This window comes from Taeniopygia guttata, chromosome Z, assembly GCF_048771995.1.
Source record: "Taeniopygia guttata chromosome Z, bTaeGut7.mat, whole genome shotgun sequence".
Taxonomy (NCBI): Eukaryota; Metazoa; Chordata; class Aves; order Passeriformes; family Estrildidae; genus Taeniopygia; species Taeniopygia guttata.
In genome coordinates, this window is record NC_133063.1 from 60771890 (window position 1) to 60794629 (window position 22740).

The following is a 22740-nucleotide window of genomic DNA, read 5'->3' on the forward strand; positions in this document are numbered from 1 at the left end:
AGTTTCCTCAAAGATTTCTCATTACTAGAACTGATTCTGAGATGTTTTCAAATGAAAATGCAAATTCAGGTTGCTGTCATATTGAATATCTATGCAATAATGAGAATATGAAAAACCATATGAAATAGTGTAACAGGTATTATCCTGTAGTGCTTTAGTTGGATGTAGCATAAAGTTTGGTGTGTATAAGCAGAGCAGTCTTATCACCTGAATCCACTGCATGTTCTTTAAGATAGTTTTGGCAACTTTTAGGGAATTTCTAAGGAATTCCTTCAAGGAGAATTCAACATGCTGGTGCTAAAAATAGAAAAATTGAATGAACGATGTATGGGGCAAAATTTCACTGCAATCCATTGTTCTCCATGGAGTCTGCAAAGATGCTTCACAAGCAGATCCCTCATAGGCACTTGAACCATCAACAGCACCTTGAGCAATTGTTTGGGGCACCTGAGCCTTGCCATGGGTCCCTTCCTCAGCCCAGCTCTGCTGCCTCAAGGCTTACCCTGCATTCTCTCCAGCTCCAGGAAAGTCCGCAAGACAATACTGAGGCTTGTTTCTTATCCCATCACCAAAGAAAACTAATCCATGTCAGGGAGACCTTCTGCCCTTGACATTCCTGTTCCCAGCCACCTTAACCTCTTTTTGCAGCAAAGCCTCCTTGCCCTCCACTTTGTCACAAATTACCGCTGCTAAGCAGTCTCAGTTAGATTTTACCTTTCACAAGTAAAGTATGACTTATTTTTCATGTCCTAGATTTGGATTCTTCACTAAGCTTAGTAAAGTGCAATCATTTAATCCTTTATTGATCTAGGAGTTTTGCTTTCCCTTTTTTTCCTTGCTGTCTAGCGCTCTTGATATTAAGCAGCTAATTCAAAGTGTATTTCAGGTATTTATATAGAGTACTTCCTGATGTGGGATCATCAGCCAAATAACAATATTTAAAACAGAGAAAGGGTGGTAACTGAGGTGGCAATTCTTTGTGCCTTGCCTCGCCCTCTGCTTGGAGCAGGAAGTCTGCCCCGGAGCAGACTCATGGGGTTGCTATGGACACTAGTATACAACGTGCTGCAAACAGAAAAGGACTGAACTTTCCAGAGGGCTCTTCTGTTGAGTAAGTTTCGGCAATTTGGAAAATGTTGAACCTTTAAGTTAATTTTTCAGCAGTAACAGTCAAACTAACATTTGTAATAACAAATATTAGCATTTGAGTATGTATTACAAGTGTTTTGTTACTTTATTTAGATACATGCCAGAAATAACTCATGTTTCTGCTCAGATTTTACCTTGGTTATTTTGTTTAAAGTCAGTTAGCTGGAGTCAAGGCTAAAGGACTTTCACAAATGAGCAGCTAAAAGTAAAGAGTCACAGCTGGAAAGAAATACAGTAAAATCTTGGGTATTAAGATCCTTTCAAGACCAAGATTAATAAAAGTTTTATCAAGTCCAGAAGGGCTCTGCCTAGATGGAAACCATTGTCAGATCATGACCATGTTGAGGAGGTAATTCAAAATGTAAATGTGGAATGTGAAATCCACTCTCAAGTATGACCTGAGAAGTGTACTTTAGATGAGTTCTCTTGAAAGGCTTTATTATGCTTCCTATGTTAGCCCAGACACTCAAATGTTGTTAAACAGGCTCAAACAGTGCAGAACTAATTAGCTAACATCAAAGAAATTACTTATTTGGAGGGGGATGAAGTAAACATGATCCACATGACCAAGATTATCATTTTCTGTGAAATAAACAGAGCATGACCAAGGCTGAGCTGTTCTTTATGTAAGCCTGACATCCAACATGAAATTGCTAATGCACCTTCAATTTTGAGCAAGCACCAGGTAATCCAAACTTTATCAGAACATTTAGAAACAAATACAAAAATGCACCAAACACCAGAAACCACTATTTTTTAATTTTTTTTTTTTTAATTAAGGTGAAAGTTAGGGGTAACCCTTCAAAGAAAGTAGCAGTATAAAACCAGAAAAGTGACTGTGCTTTTATGCCACTTGTAAGGGAAACAGAGCTTTGTGAACACACTATGTCAAGAAACAAGGTTTAATCTGTGAAATCCATATCTTTCTATAGGTTCACCTTCTAAGAGAAATAAACTTACAGGAATCTGCTATAGGACCTAATAATGTTGCAGAGTAAAAGGTATTCAGCAAAGCACATTTTCAAAATCTTTGAATTATTTTTTGCAATAACTTCAAATGTACTAAAAATATGTGTTTTGAAAAGCAAGGAAAAGGTTTTTCTAAAAATTTTACACATACTTATAGAATGGATAGAATTACAGAATTTTTCACTGCTGAATATACTCAAATTATACCTTTTGTTTGGGGTTCACTATCTAGTCGTGCTTTGATTAGTAGTTCAGAAGCTAGAATTGGTATTCAACATGGCTCTGCTCTGTGCTAATTAGCTTGATTGGCAGAGCTAATTAGCCTGGATGTAGCATTGTGTGGATACAATTAGACAGCTTTTTGATACATAAGCTAATATTATTGCATGGCAATGTGGTGTTCCAGTTCATTAATAACTAGATCAGCTCCTTCCCTGGAGCATTGCATTTCCTGCTGTAGATATGTTCACAAGGACTTTGCACAAGGGATAATATCTGAAAATTTACCGTAAGGATTAACATCCTGCTGGAAACACTTGGGCATTTGAGGTAAGCCAGGTTGCTTTTGCTGCTGCTGATCTTCAATCCTGTCTTAGCAAGACTTCAACTAAACAGGTGGATTTTTAAAAGACTTTGAGCTATACTTATCGAGACTAGACTTTAAATGAAGAGAGGAGAGAGTTCTTAGAAACTGATTTGATAATTGGCATAGCCTATCAATAGTTTTGGACTTCTTTATTTCACAGAATCACAAATTAGCTGATGTAGGAGGGAGCTCTAAGTATTGGCGAGTTCAATACACCAGCTCAAAGACAGCCTTAGGCCAGGTTGTTTAGTGCTGTCTTCACTAGAGTGTTGAATATCTCCAAGGACAGAGACTCACCAGGGAGAATCCACAGCCCACATGGGCAGCATGTTTTACTGTTCAATAGTCCTTAGCGTCAAAAAGTTTTTCATCTATTTAAAGGTAAATTCTTGCATTTCATTTTGTGACCATTGCCTTTTGTCTTGCCATCAGATACCACCGAGAGAAGTTTGACTGTCGTCATTATAGCTTACAGTCAGATAGTTATGCACACTAAACCTTCCCTTCTCCCTGCTATCTCGGGAGATGCCTACGTTTTCTAATAATGGAATATCAGTCTTCTTCATAGCTGTTTGCTAGTGTTGGTCCCATATCTCCAAGGCTGTCCTGTGCTGAGGAGCCCAGAGATGGACCCACCTTTCTGGGCGTGTCTCACCAGTGCTGACTGGAGAGGAAGGAACACCTCACTCAGTCTGTTGGTGATACTTTCCTAATGCAGCCCAGGCAACAGGTGGCCTTCCTTTGGGAAACTGCTCATTTGACTTGTCCAGAGGACCTACAGGTCTTTCTTTCATGCAGTATTAAAGTTTTCCACCACTGTCTGGAAGTGGGATTATATCATTGGCATTATTTCCTTTGTTGCTAATTTATAGGAAACATGTTTATCTTGCTGTCCTTACATCTGACTATATTTTATTTCAGAAATCTTTAGGTTCTCTAATCTTTTTCCTATATGCTATAATTGCATTTGATTACCATCTATTTTCTCCTTTTAAACATTAATTAAATTATTTTTGTTTTGTTTTGTTTTATTTTTTCCTTATTGTTGTTTCTAAATGCAGTTCTCTGTTATTTAGGCAAAGATTACCAGAATTAAGGAGTCCTGTCAAGCACAGCATTTGTCATAACTTCAAATTTTAACTAAAAATCTCAAAGCCCAGTTTTCTCTGAACATTCTTCTTCCCAGTATTTTTTGTTACAGCTTTTTGAAATGGGAAATGTAGCCCTTTTGAACAGCATATTACTTGTGGGAACTATATTCTGTATTTCCATAACAAATACATGTGTGTTACAACAACTGAACTTTAGGCAACCACTAGTTTGCAATGTAGTAATTAAATAATTTTTATTCTATTGAGAATAAACTAGATTATTTACTGTTTGGTAAAACCTTTGTTTTTCAATTACCTTCTATACTATTAATAAATATTATGATTTACTGCTTATTGCATAAATGTGTTGTATAACAAATAATTTGAAGTCTACTCGAAGTCCTCAGGTTTAATCTTTATTTATTGCAAACAAAGATATTAAAGGAGGAATTTTTTGTCTGGTCTTATCTGGAGATATCAAGCTATCAAACTTCAATTTTTGTTTGGTATTTTTTGTGGCTTTACTTTGTTTGTTTGTTTGTTTTGTGTGTGGGTGGTGGTTATTTTGTTTAATTTAGTTTTTTTTTTTAATTTAATAATGCATATTGTGACATCCTGTAAATAAGGATGTGAAGAAATCTGCACATTTAATACTGAATTTGAATAGGAGAAGCACTGCTTGCTAATATTAGTATCTTGTAATGCTAGTTTTGGCACATTAGAAAACATTCTCTTTTAAGTAGAACGAAATAAAGTTTGGGTAATTAAAATAATTTTCTTTTGCAGTCAGACTGTAAAAAATATGAACTGTCATGCTAGACAAATCAGTGGCACAGGTCTTGCAATTGTAGGCAAAAACCTACATCAGAACTATTGATCTTCATTAATTACTGGATATTTCTTAACCTAAGTCATCTAAGGACCTGTTGGTTAATTAAAGGTCTGTTTTACTGAACTTAAACAGTTATATTTCCCTACATTTGTATCATAAATTAGGTTTTCAGATTAAAATGGAGATTAAATTTAAACTCAGCAGCACTGCTGTTAAGGCACATAATTTTTGTCTTGGTTTTACAGGTGGTGCAAAGAACAATTAACTTAGATTCATGCAGCTAACTAGTGCCCAATTTTTGTCTTATCTGCAACTTTTTTACAGCAAACAGAGACTGTTCCTGATACACAGTATTATAAATATAAGGAGATTCAGTTAAAAAAAAAAAAAAAAAAAAAGATAACACAGCAAGTTTAAGGCTAATAAAACTATCTGTTTTTTTGAAGAATATTCAAGAAGCCCAGAGTTGGGGAGTGGGATTGACAAACCTCCACAGTAATGCAAGAGAAAGGGCAATGCAGAACCTGTAATAAATCTTGGACATGTGTTTTCAAAAACTCATTATCACTCCAGCAAATGCAACCATAAGCAGAATTAACTTTGGTTGCCTTTAACAGGATGCAGATGTCTAGCCTCATGATCTGTCAGTATGCTTAATTAATTATCCATTCAAGAACTCTTTGATTTTGATCATTTACAGATGATTTGGAAAAATGTTATTATACAGGACACATTTTCTTTCAGAGCATTCCCTTGCCTGTATGTTACTAGTCCTTATAAATTTAAGGGGTTTGTGTGGAAAATTAAAATCTTTCATAACAAAAACCACGAGGGGGAGCCCATGTCACCACGTTGTTTGTTTCTTCTTTTTTTTTTCTTTTTTTAATACACTGAGCAAATGATCCTCTGTGGTTTAGAGTTAAGCATGATGTTTTTTCTTTAGTCATTAAATGTCTTCAGCCTTCTTTTCAACTGGACCTGGTGAAAAGTCATCTGATACAGCAAACTTCTGAATGTTACCTTTATACAGGAGATGTGTTCAACAGGTAAGAACCTTATTTTACTCATTTGACTCAGTTGGTCATTTAGTTTTCCTTCTGTGTTGCCACACTGAAGAGGAAAATGTTCACAGGCAGCAATTGTCATAGATGTACTTTTGCATGCATAGAGTCATAGAACGGCTTGAGTTGGAAGGGGCTCTAAAGATCATTTTGTTCCAAACCACCTGCCATAATCTGAACATCACTCACTAGATCAGGTTGCTCAAAGCCCCATCCAATGTAGCCTTCCAGGGATGTGGGACATCCGCAACTTATTTGGTGTACAGGAACAGATGCAGAGAAGCAGAAGAAACCCATTGTCAAGGCCTCAGCTACAAAGAAAATATACTGCATTTTCTGTTAATTAAATTGAGCATAGTGTAAGACTGGAGAGCTTATATATATAATGCTTATATCTCTAAGCTAAAGCTTAGAGATATAATTCCCACGGAATTGTCTCATAATTATAAGATGACACAGAGAATTCGGTGTTTGAAATATATATTATTACGAACTGTTACATGGAATTTGTGTTTATTTATTAACAAGAGAGCCACAAATTTCCAAAGGAAACATAGCTAGAGCATTTTATCCATAGTTACAGAAAGTCATTCTACAAAAGTGGCAATAAGAGGAAGGCAAAACAATTGTATTATTTGGACAAGGAAAATGAGTGGCAGACAATGTGGGAAAAATATTTACATCAAATTTTGCATAAGGTAACCACAGTCATTTGGATAAAATCATTGATAATAGAGATGAATGGATAAGTGCTCAACATTTTGTAGGGGAGATACAGGTTAAGTAGCACCTGCATAACTCAGATGTTTGTAATTAATCAGGCCTATAGTGCTTCATCCTGACTACTGCTCCTAACGTGCAAGCAGATAAAACCTAAGTCATAGCTATAAAGTTATAATTGTGAAGAAAGGGGTCCCAGAAGACTAAAAGCCCTTAATCAATGCTTATTTTTGAAAGGAAGAGAAGCAAGCACTTAACTTCCATTCCTTGACAAACTTTCAGAGAAATAATCAAATTTCACTATTAATAGTGAAGGAAAAAAAAAAACCAAACAAAAAATAATAGCTACTCTCTTTCAATCAATCTTACCCTGCTCTGCAGTATGCTAACAGACCTTGAAGAGAGAGTAAGAATAGATATCAAATGAGTTTTTGGCACTGTTCTCTGTGTTGTTCTCACAAGCAATCAAGGGAAACATGCTATGTGCAAATATTTACAAATAAATGAAAAAATGTTTTGAATCTATTTCAAGAGTAGATGGCAGTGATTTGTTTTAGTGGAGAAAGAATGTTTTGAGCTCTTCACAGTCTTTTCTCTTAGTCCTCTGTAGTTTAGAGTTTTCAGTGGTGGCCCTCATGATGCTTGTGGCTTTGTAGTTGAAATCAAACTGAGGGTACATGACAGGGCTTTTCCAGTCAGAATTAGGTAAGAAATCTGAATATGTATCAGTAATGTCATGTTGTTTCACAAAAGGCAAGAAGGGAAGAAATAAGAAATAGACATACATAAGAATAAACATTTTGAATGTTGGAATCTCAGAACTGCTACTGCTTATTGTTGCAGAAGAAAATCTCTCAACAACAGAAATCAAGTAGTCCTGTTAGAGACTGGTACTTCATATGCATGGGTAAGTGCATAGTTGCAAACACATAGGTATAGACAAATTATTTAACACATTTCATATATTTATTATACCCCAAATCAGTAGTTTGAGCTGGGTAACAACCAAGTAAGGTGAACAAATCCTTTAGCAGCGAAATTGAAGTTACTGGTAAAAGAATTTAGCTTGTAAATAGATTGTCATGTAAATACATTTACTAGTTTTCTTCCAAATGTTAGCAATAACTACATGCTTCCTAATGAGAGTCTTAGATTGCACAGTAAAATTATTTTAAGACATAGAATATTTCTTATAATATTTTAAGACTAAGAATAGTTAAATTGATTTCTGCAGCAGTTCATTTTTGTGCAATAACTATTTCATTATATATCTGTTTCTGTAAATTTAAGATTATTGAATTGGAAAAAAACCAAAATCCACTCTGATAAAGGAGTTATGGAGTATTTAGTAGGACTTTGGTAGCAATATTAATTCTTAGCTCTGGTGCTGGGAAATTGATGTTTTATGAAATTTGAATTAAATACTCTTTCTACTCATAGCTCATTTAATATAACTACAATTTACTACTGGAAGTAGAAAGGATCCTAGTGGTTTCTATGAGAGGTAGGTTCTTCCTTTCCTCTTTGTTCACAGATTTTGAGGTTCATCTTTTGTTTATATATGGTCTTCTTCCCAGTGTTTTATAGTAAATCTGAAAAAATCTGGCTGGTTCTGTAGTGATTCAAGAATTCCCATATCCATGTCTTCAGTTCATATTTTTATTAACTGCTAATGGGACAAATCATGACACTTTTATTCCCAGAAAAGATGGAAAGATGTTTTCTTTACCTGTCAGTGTGATGATAACACAGTCCTAGAAAATACAAAATTATCTTCGCAGATGAGTAGGGGAAGAATATTGGATTAAAATTATAAATAATTTTCAATCTTGTTAGTATATCTATCATGCCAAATATGAAAGCAAGAGAAGGAAAGAAACAACAATATTTAACTGGAGTCCCATGACCCAATTCAATAGAAATATTTTATTTGTAGTACCTAGTGATTTGAAGATTACATAGATGAACCATTAATTGGTAATTTATTTAAAAATTATTAAAAATACAATAGAAACCTGTTTCAGCGCTTTATTCCATAGGAGAATAATAATGAATTTTCCATTGATTAACACATGCTTTCTTTTTTTCATTGGAAAATCATATTTGTATCCTGTCTTACAGATAAATAATTTGTGGAACCACAGTAAAGTTTCTGGAATTTACAATTGGTTTCATTCTACTGCAGAGAGTAAGTTTCAGAGCAGGGGTAGAGAGAATTCAGTTGCCAAGGGGACAGAATGTCAACCAGAGGAAAACCACAGTGGGTGTATGACTGGGGCAGCCCATAATACCTGACTTCAGTTCAGAGATACTGGCATTCAGCCAACTGTAACCAAGAGGGAGAAAAAAGAACTTAGAAAGGACTTCGGATTGCTTTGTGAGGAGTGATTAAGGGCAGCCTTGTAATATGATTATCAGCTGTGAACTTGCCTTCTGTTCCGAGGACAGAGTGGAGTGCAGGTCCCAAAGGCTTCACTGCACCACTGGGGTTGGGAGAGGGGATTTAACTGGCTGAAGAGGAGGCGAGGGAGGACACAAATCCGGGCACTGGCTGTCTTCACACTCACTGTAAACACACACTGGTTGTCCATAAGAGTGAGTGTGGTGAGTGTTGTCACACTGAGAGCTAACTAAAGATGAACTGCTTGTGGGCTGGGAGAGTAATTGCTTGCTGTTGCTGCCCACAGCTTGTGCTTCATAACTCCTGAGGCTGCGCAGAGAGAGAGCAGCCTGGGAACTACATGCTTCAATTTGCACTCTAAACAGATGTATGTGGCTACCAGTCACCCCTGAGTAGAGTATTTCTCCAATTATTATGTTTTAAGTGGAATTAAAACAGCTTGAAACTTATAGCTGGGGTTTTTGACTTTTAAAATGGATAGAACAAAATATGAATGCCCCAGCTTATAATTTTATTTCTAACAATAGACCAAGGAAACAGAAATTACCTTTGCTGTCCATTATTTTCTAGTCAACATCTGTGACTTTAACTAATGAACAAGTTATATTGGAATAGGATGTAGAGAACAAGGCTATAATATTACAGAGGTATAACAACTTCAACTCAAACTGTTGAAATTTCACTGAAGTGAAATTCAGCAGCATGCAGCCACATAATATACAGCCAGAATTTTGCAAAGCTGTACTGTATTCACACCTACAGAAATATTTATTTTGTTTTGCAACATATAAAATATGTAACAACACATATAAGTTAGTGTAAACACAGCTAATTTTTCACATCTAACTCTACACTTTGTATAAGAAAATTATGTAGTATATGCATGTACTTTTCTATATTTATACATACCTATGTATTTTTAAATATGCTAGTAAAATTCTATAAAAAAAGAAAAATCTGAAGCCATTGAAATTGTCGTCCTTGGGTTGTTTTGTTGTTGTTGTTTCTTTTGCTGTTGTCTTGTGTTTGCTTTTCTGTTCCCTTTTCAGGTTTGTTTTTTTTTTTTCCTTCCAGAAGTGGAGAAATAGATATCACTTTTTGCATCTCAGTTTTCAAGGTACTTCTGCCCTTGGATGCCATATTACTGATGAGACTTCAAATATCCTGTTGGAAAAACATGGTTAAAGATAACTGCCATTCAAATGACCATGTGCAGTAAAATTATCAGTTTACTGTGGCAATTCAGATTCTTTTGGCTTAAAAATTTCATCTTAAAAGCTTAAAAGTTTTTGGCTTTGAAGTTTCATCATCTGTTTTGACCTCAGTAAAAGTGTGCACAACTGTGTTTACATTGGAAGGTGGATAGTAATATAATGTGCAAGGAAAAGTTTCCTTAACTTTCCCTGAAATTGGCTTGTAGCTGCTGCAAAACAGTGCTTGTTTTGCAGAGCTCTAAATCTTTATTATACACAGAATAACACCTGGTGATAACCTAGTGGTTTTAGCAGCTGGGTTGTGATTACCTGAGGGCATTAATCATTACAGCTGGTTGGAGATGTGTTTTTCACACTCGAGAAACACAGACCTATGTCAGAGCTGTTACTGTCGATTGAGCTTTGAGAAGTGACCTGGCCACAGCTTTGAGAAAAGTAAAGGCAAAATCCCATCAATTTCCCTACTCTCCAGTAAGGAACAACTCCTTAATATCCCTTGCCCTTACATATCTTTATATCCATCTGTGAGAGACCAGGTTTCATTCCAGATGTGTTTATGAGTTATACATTGAAACTAAAGAATCATAATATGAATTAGTACTGCTTGAGTATGTCACCATCTGACTGTTCAGATTTAAGATTGTGCATTCTCCTCTAAAAGGATTCTGTGCTGTAGCAGAGCTAATCAAACATGAAAGAGAAGAACTGAATGTATGATTGGCTTGTTTCTTGGCTTTATACAATTTAAATTGGTTGATATGCTGTGTAAGGACCCGAACATCAACCTACATGAATTTATGTCTCAGAATATATAACAGGCACATTATTTGCTAGGAAAAACAATCAAACTCTGAAACATTAAGGGTTTGGTAACAGTGAAAGCTATGTTAGCATGATATTTGGAGAAATAAAGCAACAAGATGCATGAGAATGAGAGAAAACCTGCTAAGTTTTGCAATAAGTTAGTTTTTCTATATTTTTCATAATACACAAATCTAATAATCAGGAGTAGACTGTGCATATCTGTGTGACACATATATTCCTGGTTAAAAAAACAAAATACTTTTTTACATAAAATATTTTGACAGTAAGATATAAGAATGAATGTGTCACCCTGTGATAAAAGGAATCTTGGCTGTGTGGCATCTAAAGAGTAAACAGAAAAATTAAGGGTGTGAATTGTGACATTTTTTGAACTATCCAGATAAAGGAGTAATCTGGAGCAGCCTTTCTGGCTTGTCATTGAATTTTCTTCTAATATAAGGAATTAGAAAACATTTATATCTGTGGTTTGTATGTGTGTGTGTTTCTGACATTCCATTCATTATTGCAAATAAGTGTGACGCAGAGGACAGAGAAGCTCAGCCAGATGAGACCTGTTTGTCTTTTGTTTATAGCCAGTGGCCAGTCCTTTTCCTCAGATACTTGCTTAGGGTGGAGAGCAGCAAACAAAACATCATGTGAATGAAGTTAAGGGTTATGAAGACGTTAATATAGATTTCTTCTGAAATGCAATGGAGCTAAGTTCCAGGTGAAAGCCTTGTTTGGCGTGAGAAGAGGTAGGTGATTTAATAGCTCAGACAATCAATGTATTTTATTCAGTAGCAAATTTCTCACTGTGATTTCTTGGGAGGAAATGCTGGTCTCTGACTCTAACAAGGAGTTAATCCAGCTGGTTCAGAACATCTTCAGTGTGCAACAAGTATAAACGAATTGGAATTCAGTCATGAAATCCAGTCTTGATTTCAGCACCTGTCTGACCTCAGGGGACAGAAAACTTCTCTGATGGTGTTTGGGCAACTGGTGAATGTCATTCTTGTGAGTTGCCTGATGTAGTTGTTGAACTCAGTGCAGGCTAAACTGATGATTTCTGCTTGTTTTGCACACTTCAGATCTGTACAGGAGCATGGAGTGTATCAGTCCTCCTTGTCGGGACTAACTCTTCCAACTGAAGAGGCATGCCTGCCTGTTTCTGTCCAAACTGATGACAGCTACTTATTTCTAACCTCATACATTAGCCACCCAGCTGCCATATATTAGAGAATCGCAGAACCAGTTAGGTCAGAAAAGACCTCTGAGATCATCGTGTTCAGCCTTTGACCAGACACCACCTTGTCACCTAGACCATGGCACTGAGTACCACATCCAGTCTTTCTTTAAACAGCTCCAGGGACAGTGACTCCACCTCCTTCCTGGGCGTACTGCCCTATATGACTTAGTTTTGTAAGTCTTTTCTGTTAATATCTTCTGGGCAGGATTTTTTAAAAATCCCTTTTGCTTCCCAGGATTGTGGGAACTGCTTTTTTTTTATGTTTTGGGGTTTTTTTGCTGAGTTTTTGTGGATACAGTAAATACAGAGTGGTTCTATGCTTACTAACTACATAAAAGATAAGTAATGATCCTCTTAATAGACATGTTTTTAAGCAATGTTCTGTAAGGAAATTTCTTTCTCATTCTCATAAGCATGTGAATGGTTCCACTTTTGTTAATCTTGTCTAAAATTACAATCTTTTATATCAATATATACAAATATATATACATACATATAAATGAATGCACATTAAAAGAACTGCGTTAGCTTAAGACCAAAATGTATCACATCATAAAATTATTATTTTTAACTAATGCTAATAACTAGTACATTTTAATCACCCAAGTATGTTAATTGATAGTGTGAGGCTGTGAGCTACCTGAATTTCAGTTGTGAAACACTGACATGTGAGCACAGACACTGTAGTGGTCAGCACATAGGTTGCAAGTGGAACAAGATTTGAACCTCCTGTGTTAGCTGTACTGACTGAGTACACAAGGGTCCAATGCATGGGAGCAGTGCGGGCTCACTGCACATGCCGCCTCTATATTTGCAGGAGCCTGGCATGTCCTAATGTCTGCTAACTACAGAAAGCAGCTGCTTTGATCAGGATGCCAGGCATGTGTAAAATCCTGTTCATATGGACAAATTGTAATTTCAATTTGTACAAAGTTTCTAGGGAAAAAAGGGATCTCTTGGGGGAAGGTGGTGCATATAGGTTACACGTGGTAGTCCTGTACTAAGAAGCATCATCTCCTTCTTTTCAGGACTTGATGCTTTGAAACACATAGAGGGGTAGTATCTTGTGGGTCTTACAAATTTGAAAAGCAGTTTTCTGTGTAAAATGGGGGAAATATCTGATCTCTCTCAGGGGTAGGTAATTCATAGTTCCTAAAGACTGCATTTTGTAAAAGTTTTTGGAAATTTCATGACAGTATCAGTTGTTTTCAGTTAAACTAATTGTGAAATAGGAAATTGAGCAATAGGAACCAATTTTTATCTGTTTGAAGCAGTTCATACCTGAGAAATCAGTTTATGCATTATTTGTTGGTAAGGATGACATACTTCAGATATTGTAGTAATATCATCCAGTGAAAACTATTACCACTTGGGTGGCACATTCCAGGGAAGGATTTGTTTTTCATAATTCAACAGGGTTTTTTTTTTTTTTTCTTCTATGGCACATTCCTAAAAAAAAAAATTACACTAGCAAGAAGAGAGGAGACTACTAGTAATCAGCTGCACTGTCCTCAGAGCAGTTCTTCAGCATCCTGTGCAAATAATGTGTGTTATAAACTAGGCTGATGGAAACAAATCCTTGCCCATGTATCTGATTTTCTACAACCAAGAAATCATGCATATTTTAAATGCAACAATTAAGGTTGCTTAATTGTTTTCTGTTAAGGTTGCATCTGACTGATTTATTTATTTAGACTGACATGATTCTTTGATTCTATAACATAAAATTGTTTTTATAGGACGAACTTCTGATCCTTCATCTGATCTTCCTATTTCATATCGCACAGTATTGGGTATTATCATAAATTAATGTATATCAAAGCTTAAGACAGGACTCTGCTCCCCACAGTCAACTGGAATTGTTCATAATGAACTAGAGCCCTGGCCAGTCTAAAGGAAACCCAGCAGGGTACAAGTCCTCGCTACAGGAGCATCTAACTCTCCAGACTGCCTCTCAGGAGTCTGATTTTTAGTGTGTGTGTGGTTTTACATTTCTTCATGGCAGGCTTCAGTTAGTTTTAACAGTAGGAAACACAACATAATGAAAACATTATCTTCCTTTGGAATTATGACACAATCTTTAGTCTGAGTTTCCTCTTACAAGTGAGGCATCTAAAATAAGTTACTTACATTACAACTTCAAGATTGGCCTGATTTTCACAGCTGGCAAACACAATCTGTGTAGCCACTGTATGTTTCACAGGGCTAACTGAATTTCACAGTTTGAGAAAGCAGAAGTACTGAGTTGATTTTGGAGTGGCCCACAGTGACGTTGGCAGGTGCCTGTAGCAGTCTGATGGCTGGATTGAAAGGGGAGCACAGGGGCCCGTGGGCAGCCCTGCAGGGCAGTGCTCCAGCTGCATCTAAACAGGCCAGCACAGGAAACTTCTGCTTTCCTGAGCTGGATAACTCAGTCACAGTTATCCCAGGAAACTCTTCACCATGACTGGTAACATGTCCTATAGGGATATCTGGCTTTAAACTAGCTTGGTTAAGCACTGGGCTCATATACCAAGTTGACTGTTGAATCCTTCAATTTCCTATATATCTACATAAGGCTGCATGACAGGTGGTTGCCAAGTGCAACCAAATATAAACAAACCTGACAGGATCCATATCCTGTAATTAAACTTTCAGTGGCGCTCCTGACAGTTCTTCTCCAACTTCTCTTTCATGACTTTCAAATATCTGCTCCTCTGCTTCCATGTCGGTCTTGTATTAAATATGAATCCCCTCTTACTTCAGTCCCTTAAATTTTGTAAGACTGAAGGGACTCTAGTGTTGGAAAATATGAAGACAGATGGAAGTAGTTATGCAATACATGGAGAGGAGAGCTCCTCTTGTTCTTAAAACAGTAGAAATGTCATTATGGGTAGACAATATGAAAGAATAGATTTGTCTCTTTTCTTCTTCACGTGGAATGAAAATATTTGGAAGATGGAAAAAAGAATAGACGTGATAATTTCAAAAAGTTTTTTTATGAGAGAGAAAGAAATATTTTAATGGAAACTGGTAATAAGGAAAAAGAATAAAGTTTGAAGTAATATAAAATGTATAAGCAACATATAATTGTCTTCAGGAGAAATGCTCTTTTTTATATGCTCCTAGTTTCAGGAAATAATCATACCAAGTTTCCAGCACAGTGCAGGTTCAAACTTATGATGAGGAATTTAAACAGGGACTTTCTTATCTGGGTGTATATTTGCCATTTTAAAGCAGCTATAAAAAACCTATCACCTTGTCCTGTGTGACTCATTTGGGATGGACAGTTTAAGCTGCAGTCAGGTTTGCTGTGGGATCCAGAATGTGTTCAGTGAAGGGGGTTGATCCCTATGAAGCTTGAGTTGCAAGGGAGATCTCTGGTGGCTCCTGTTGCGCAGCAGTGGCTTTAATAGTAAACCACTAGAGAAACAAGTGAAGAGTTGAAACTCAAACAATGTCTTATACCTTCTCTTTTATGCCACCCTTCCTTAAGGAAAAGTTACTCACTGGTTCATCCTTAGTTTTAGTTTGAAAGTTATCAGTTCACAGTGACTATTTGAAATTAGGATTGTTCTTACTTTTACTGCAAACAGTCACATGAGATGCTTTTCCTCCTGTGTTAGGTGGGAGAATGCGATGGCCTCTTTGTTCTGAGAAAAAACTCCAGGAGTCAGCAGAGCGCATTCAACTGTCACACAGCTATAAAGCAGTATGAAATACAATATCTCACAGCTTTTAGTTCTGTAGTATAATCAGCTAAAGCACTTAGACATCACCACGGCTAAAGCCTAGTTCAGTGCAGCTGCACTGAACAGCATGCATCAGCTGTTATTTTCGGGTTTCAGAAATCAGGTGCTTTAGAAGGAGGGTCACCCTGTCACCAAAAGCATTTATGTTACAAACACAGAATTAACTTCTCATAGGAGTTCTTGAGTATTTACTAAGAGGTAATTTCACACATAGTTAAAAAAAAAAATTGGAATACTTATTTTTGTAGCCGTCTCCAGTTGTGTAAGTATTGAGGAAAGTGTATATCAAGTCTGTTGAAGGATTTAGGCTCATAAGAACATAATATTTATCTTTATGCTTTGGGGGCAGGCGAAAGGCAACCCTCTTTTAATAACCCTTTATTGGAAGAAATGTTCAATATAATTAATTATCTTTTTTCCTGTCTGATTTTATACTGTGTTGCTGAGATGATTTTTTTTTTTTCAATTTCCATGCTGAGAAAAGAAAAATTCTTAAATTGATAGAAATGAAAAATTAGTGTACTTTATAACTTTGTGATTATTTTATGGGTTGTTTTACTTTTCTGCTCTGAGTAATGTAATCTTTAATCTCTTTCAGTTTAAATCCCCCATAAATTTTGTTTGATGCTTTGTGTTTAGAAGATCCTTTAGGAACGCTTTACTACATCTTCATTTTTGTCCACCTCTCCAGTATTTTATGTCCACCTCTCCAATATTTTGGTCATGCATTGTAGTAAGTAGTAACTTAGGGTTTTTTCTTTTTTTTCTTTCTTTCATGATACAAAAAAATAAATGTTCATGGCCATGTTCACAATTATTCAGCATTTAGATTTGAACTATGTCAAAGTGCAATATATTCAGGAAGTAAATTATAATAGAATTATCATCTCAAGTGTTATTCTGACCTTTTATAAATAAAATGGCCTACACAGGTAATTTTCCTACCCTTGTAAATTTAAAAAAAAGGACTGTTCTCTGGCACTGAGGTTAGTGGACACTTTATTATTGAACTGGATGTACCTTCCAAAATATGGTGGCCACATTAAAACTGGATTATCCCATTTCCCAAACAGTGTCCATTAAGATAGAATCAGGGGAGATGCTAGCTGTGTTCCAACCAATGCCAGTGATTTCTCTAAACAATCGAACAGCATAGGTAGTTGAGTTTCAGAACGTGAGGAATTACAGAATCATTAGTTGCAGTCAAGGGGACTGACAGAAACCATCTGGTTTTGGCTGGGGTAGTGTTAATTTTCTTCATGTGGCTATCATAGAGCTGTATTTTCCATTTGTGCTGAAAACAGGGTTAATAACATAAAAATTTTTAACCTTGAACAGGGCTTACACAGAGCCAAGACTTTTTTTGTGCAGCCACACTGGTGAGATCTTTGGGGGTGCTTGGGAGCTTGTGAGGGCAAACAGCCAGGACAGGTGACCCCAGCTGACCAAAGGGATATTCCAGACCATGTGACATCATGTTCAGTATATAAAGTGTGAGGAAGAAGGGGCATTTGGAGTGATGGCATTTATATTCCCAGATCACTTAATTTGTGATGGGGCCCTGCTCTCCTGGAGATAGCTGAGCACCTGCCTACCTTTGGGAAGCAGTGAATGATTTCTTTGTTTTGCTTTGCTTGTATGTATGGCTTTTGCTTTCCCTATTAAACTGTCTTTGTCTCAACCCCTGAGTTTTCTCACTTCCAATTCTGTTCCTTATCCTGCTGATGGAGGTGTGAGTGAGTGGCTCCATGGAAACTGGCTGCTGGCTGGGGTTAAACCTTATCCCCAGCCAAAACTGCTGCCAATGGGGCATTGGCCAGTGATGTTTTCCCCAGGAAAATTGCCCAGAAGGCTCAGATTGTAGGAATGTCCAATGGCCCTGTGGGCACTGAGCAGCTCAACAGCAAACATCCCTCCTGGGATGCACAAGTGAAACATTCTTCCCTCATTCTTTTAAGGCCTGCCCTGTTGACGGTACACAGAGTTTGCCTGACATGAATAGCAGAAGGTTTTACAACGTGAAAGAGTGGCAGCCACTCTGGCAGGAAGAAGTACTGAATATGTGTGTCTTCTTTAAGGAGAAACCAGAAGGTAAGAGCATTACACACAAGATTGGAGATTAATTCAGCCTTTCTCTCTGTCTGATCAGATTTAAGTATTTCTTGCTCTAGGTAAGCAAATATCTTTCAGACTGTCTTACAGCTGCTCAAGTGGTTGAATAGAAACCATCTAGTCAGAATCTGTGAAAATAATGTAAGATTTTTTGGACCAGACAGAGAGAAATTAAAGATGGATTAGTGATCGACTGGCATATGGAAAATTGTCATCTAGCATTTTCACCAAAGTCTGTTTTTGTCTGCTTATAATGCACTGCAAAACACAGACACTTGGCACAGTGGCTTTGAGCAGCGGTGTGCTTCTCAATTCCATCACTCTTTCCAGTATCTCTGTGGTTAGGACACTTGCATCAGAAATAACAAAGGTAACCTTAATTTCCTTCTGGCAAAGCAGTGATTTAAACTTCAATCTTCTGCTTCTGGGGAAATGTTCCAACACATTGAGCAAGAAAGGGAGATAGGTAGAGGGTGAAACAGTGGCCATTGTGTTTACAAGGGAAACTGTGTTTTTAAAGGAGCTTTGGCATCATTTTGCAGAAAAAGGTCAAAGCTAATCCTAACTGGAAGGAGGCATGTCTGTTTGACCTAACACTGTTTATCTCTGTCCTGAAAAGGACACTTCTATCTTCTGTCTTCAGCAGTGCTCATTGTTAACAGGATTTGCACATAGGGAATTGCATTTTGAGATGTCCATTTCTTTAAGAACAAAGAAGTTTAATCAATAGATGTGATTTGGTTTTGAGTTTTAGAATTGAAAAAACTATGTAGCCTACCCAAATCAAGGAAGGCTTCCCATAAAAGATAAAATTCATAAGCATTTATTGCTAGCTGCTTATGTTATTAAAAAAAATTACAGATTTTGAGAATTGGCCATGTAAAAACATGTCTTTAGGTCAATATTTTAATGTTATTTTTTGGGGGCTGGAGAACTTATTAGACCAGCATGAGGACGACAGCTAACATGTCCAAACCAGTCCCAGCAGTCATTATCAGTCATTCAGCATCTCTGTGGTTATTCAGTTGATCATACAGACAAGCTTTTACAAAGACTGCTAATAATTAATACTTTCTGTGAAAGCACCTTGAGTACTTTAATATTTAAATATCAAGGGTTTCTTTTGTCTTTTTCAGGCTGAAGATGCTTCACCTGAAAGACTTTTATTTATACTTCATGATCTGGAGTCATGATCTGGAGTTTGTTAAAGTGTTATAATACCATGAAGGTCTTTTACAACTTCATTGTCTGAATTGCTAAATGTTTAGGAGAATAAAAAAATTATCTGTATATCCTGAGAAATCTTTTTGGCTTTTAAATGTACCTCTTCTTAGACAAAGAACTTTTATTGTCACTTTTTGTGTCATTTTTTTACTAAGTTAAAGCATAAAATTGTGTTCTCTCGAAATATTATTTTTTAATTTCCTGGACTAAGCTTTTAAAGACATAGATTATGCCTTTTTGAGGATGAATAATATTCAGTAGTACTAAAAATTATGCAGTAGGGAATGAGAGCATGCAGAAATGTTCTGTGATCTGTCCAGACTTGGCATTTAATATGTGCACCCATCCTATGTGTTTCACACAAAGTGCATGCCAGGATAGAACCAGGTAAACAGTCACTTTAATGCCATCAAAGCACACTTTAATGCACCAAAGCAAAGAAAATGCCATCTATGTAATAAAGAGTACAAAGAAAGACATTGTACGAGAGAATAGCAGAAAATGGAAACCAGTAGGAAGAACCACTACCACAGCCCATCTCCTGGAGAGCTCCCAGACTCTGCTCGGCACATCATGTCCTTCATGTGTCTGTGTTCACTGTGTTTCCCTTCCTGATGAAGAGGTCCTGGCCAAGTAGGTACAAAAAGTACAGATGTACTTGTAAAGTACACTCTCCCAGTACTCACTGGGAGAGTGATGCCTTGAGATGTATAGTGACTTGTAGAGGTGATAAAGTTTGTGTTGGGGGGGAAGAAATTGGAGTAGGTTTATATAATTAGTTTTCAGGGTGTTGTGGTTAATATGATACCTGTGTGTGATATAACTGTTTTCAATATCACTGGTTGATTCTGTTTTATTTATGCGCTCTTGATGTCATGTGCTTTCCAAGGAGATTGCACAGTTTATGCTAAATTGCTTAAATTGTCCTAATGTAAAACAGAATAAGAGAGTAATTGCAACCACAGAGGGATAAATTTACTTTCTCAGTCAACCCTAATGCTGGGAAATTTAGTTAAAGTATGCAGAAACAATTCAAAAGATATATTCTATCCTCAGTAGAAGATCAGAACAGTTTAGATGTTATTGTAGATAAAGCCCAAGACCATAAACAAAATGATAAAAAGTAAATCAGTGAATAGTTGTTCCAATTTATGTCCTGTTTCCTAACTTTTAAATGCTTGATGTTCCAAGTTAAAAATCTTCCTTTAATATGTATGTAAGGTTCCTAAGACAGTATATTGAGAGGGATGGGAAGAGGTTGCTATTTCAGGCATTGAATCTGCTTGGAGCACAGCACTCCAGCTTTTTGGGACTTCTGCATAGCTCTGCATAGTTACCTTCAGAGACCGCATAAGTTCAAATAGCATTCCAAGGTTCCATAGTTTATCCCAGTGGTCAGCTCAGCTCCTCTGCTCTTTTGCTTCATGGGACAATAGGTCTTGCTGTCATGTGTTGCCACTCCTTTCTTTTCTGGTTTACCTGTCTATTCCAGTCTGTAACACTTAACTTCAATCTCTGTAACAGTGTTAAAATCCACCTTTTTCCACTCAGTACAATAGTACTCTTTAGTAGTGATACAATGAATCCTTTCTTGTTCCTCTGTTGCCTTAGGTCTCTCTAAAGTTCCTGAAAATGATTTAATTTTCTCTTCTGCCTCTTCAGCCAAATAGACGCTTGGGCTCACTTTTGAGTTTCATGGCACAGTAAAGCAAAAACAAATGATGGACTGAAAATTTAGTGCATGGTATATCTGTATCTTCAGTATCTTATGCATGAATTTAAAACTTCTCTTATGAATTGAAGACTACTATGCTACATAAGCAATGCCTTGTATTTGCATATTTATTTAAGTTGTTCTGAGAAAAGGGACATGATTTCAGAAGAAAGCATTGTTTTGCCATTGCCTGCTGGTAATCCTGGTCTTACCACTCATTCTTTGGTGCTAACAAATAAACCATTTATTATCTTTGTGCAGTTGTGTCAGAAAAATTCAACTAAACCATGGCCTGCCAAGCAAGCATGGGCTGTGTACTATCATGAACTATTGCAAGCATGATCTCTTTTGCAGAACATACCTATGCCATGGCAGTGCTAAATGATACACTGTGCTTCATGCCAGTGTCTGAGATTTGTGTGACAAAAATTATGTAACAGGAAAAAGAAAATAAAAAAAAACCCAACAGGGACTACATGTCCAAAGTCTATGCCCTTTGCTTAGCAGCCCAAGGTAGTGACTATCACTAAAGATGCACACAAGAGTATGTAAAAGAGTGGGTAGGATAGCTGACCAATGTCAACTCAATCTGCAGGCACAAAAGAAAAAAAAGAAAAAAGAAAAAAAAAAGAAAGAAAAAAAAACCCAAACAAAAAAACCCAAACCATTAAAAAAAAAAAAAAAAAAAAAAAAAAAAAGCAAATAAGGTGAGCACATTGATTTGAGTGGGAACTCCCTGTCTGGCTAGTCAGACACACTCAGACCTCACACACAGGATGAGGCTGTTCCAGTTCACCTCATGAGCTTGTCTACTCTGAAAGCCAAATGTCCCAGCTCCTATAAACAGAGCTGGGTTTTATATGCAAGAGAAGTTTCTCTCTTTTGATGGCTGAACAACCCTTCATCAACCCTTAAGGGCTCCATGACACACTTTAGTTGTAAAAATTTGATGGATAAATAAAAGACCCTAGAACAGGAAGAATACTTTTGTTAAATTAATTCTATTTTACTAAAACACTAAGAAACTGATGATGAGCCACTTCACTATTATTTGTAGTTTTGCAATTGTGTGGTGGAAATGTAATAAAAAATGTGCAAAATCATAAATTTAAGCCTTCATACTACTCATACTTTTAAGCGAAAACTTATATGTCAAATTGCTTAACAGCTATATTTCCTTAAAGTATAGGTAACATTTTACAAAGCTCTTTATTGTCTAGAGGAAGACTGTTGGCTGTCTGCCTAATCCTGATGGATTAATAATCAAAATCTGTAAAAAAAAAGAGTTACAATGTAAAAATGCCCTTTGAGGACATTTCACATCTTTGGCAAAGGAGTATTTAATCATTCCCATTTACAATATGTGCTTCATTCTGAAGAGAGGTAAGATAGACTATTTGTGCTTTGCTAGATCACATAATCAGGCTATGTTGTGGTCAATAAGGAAATACTGTTTTGACCATTAGATTTTTAGTCTGTTTATCACACTGTGGTATAACACAATTTACATTTGCAGATAGACATAAACAAGAATAAGAGTAGGGAAATAAATAATAATTTTAAAATATCCCTTAGATTCAAATGAAATCTGAGTCTTGAGTCTGACTTCAACAAGAAATATATCATGAATCCTGTTTTGAAGATTTCTGTCTTCTTGTCTTGACTTCTCTGTCAAGAAAGACACTAGTTCTTCAGAAAGCACTGAAAAGCTGTCTCCTCTAGTTTATTGATCTGAATGCATCTTTTGTATTTTTAGTTTAAGATGGTATTTTAACACTGGTGGTGAGACATCTGTGGGCACATACCCACAAGGTATAACTTACAGGACTATTCGTGCCAACAAGAATTTATCTGTTCAAACTTTGTGTCATCATGTGGTTTCTGGG

The 22740-nt window shown here is 36.5% G+C and overlaps 1 long non-coding RNA gene across 2 annotated transcripts; it reads left to right on the forward strand.

Moving 5' to 3' along the window:
• Positions 1 to 1026: 1026 nt before the first annotated feature.
• LOC121468221 (uncharacterized) lies at positions 1027 to 21560 on the forward strand. Of its 2 annotated transcripts, XR_012053065.1 has the most exons (9): positions 1027 to 1111; positions 5571 to 5673; positions 7252 to 7315; positions 7849 to 7912; positions 8530 to 8596; positions 9884 to 9926; positions 11421 to 11582; positions 17763 to 17895; positions 19053 to 21560. It is a non-coding gene; the product is annotated as an uncharacterized lncRNA (long non-coding RNA). The 2 variants fall into 2 exon arrangements; XR_005978294.2 differs by lacking the exon at positions 11421 to 11582.
• The last annotated feature ends 1180 nt before the right edge of the window (positions 21561 to 22740 follow it).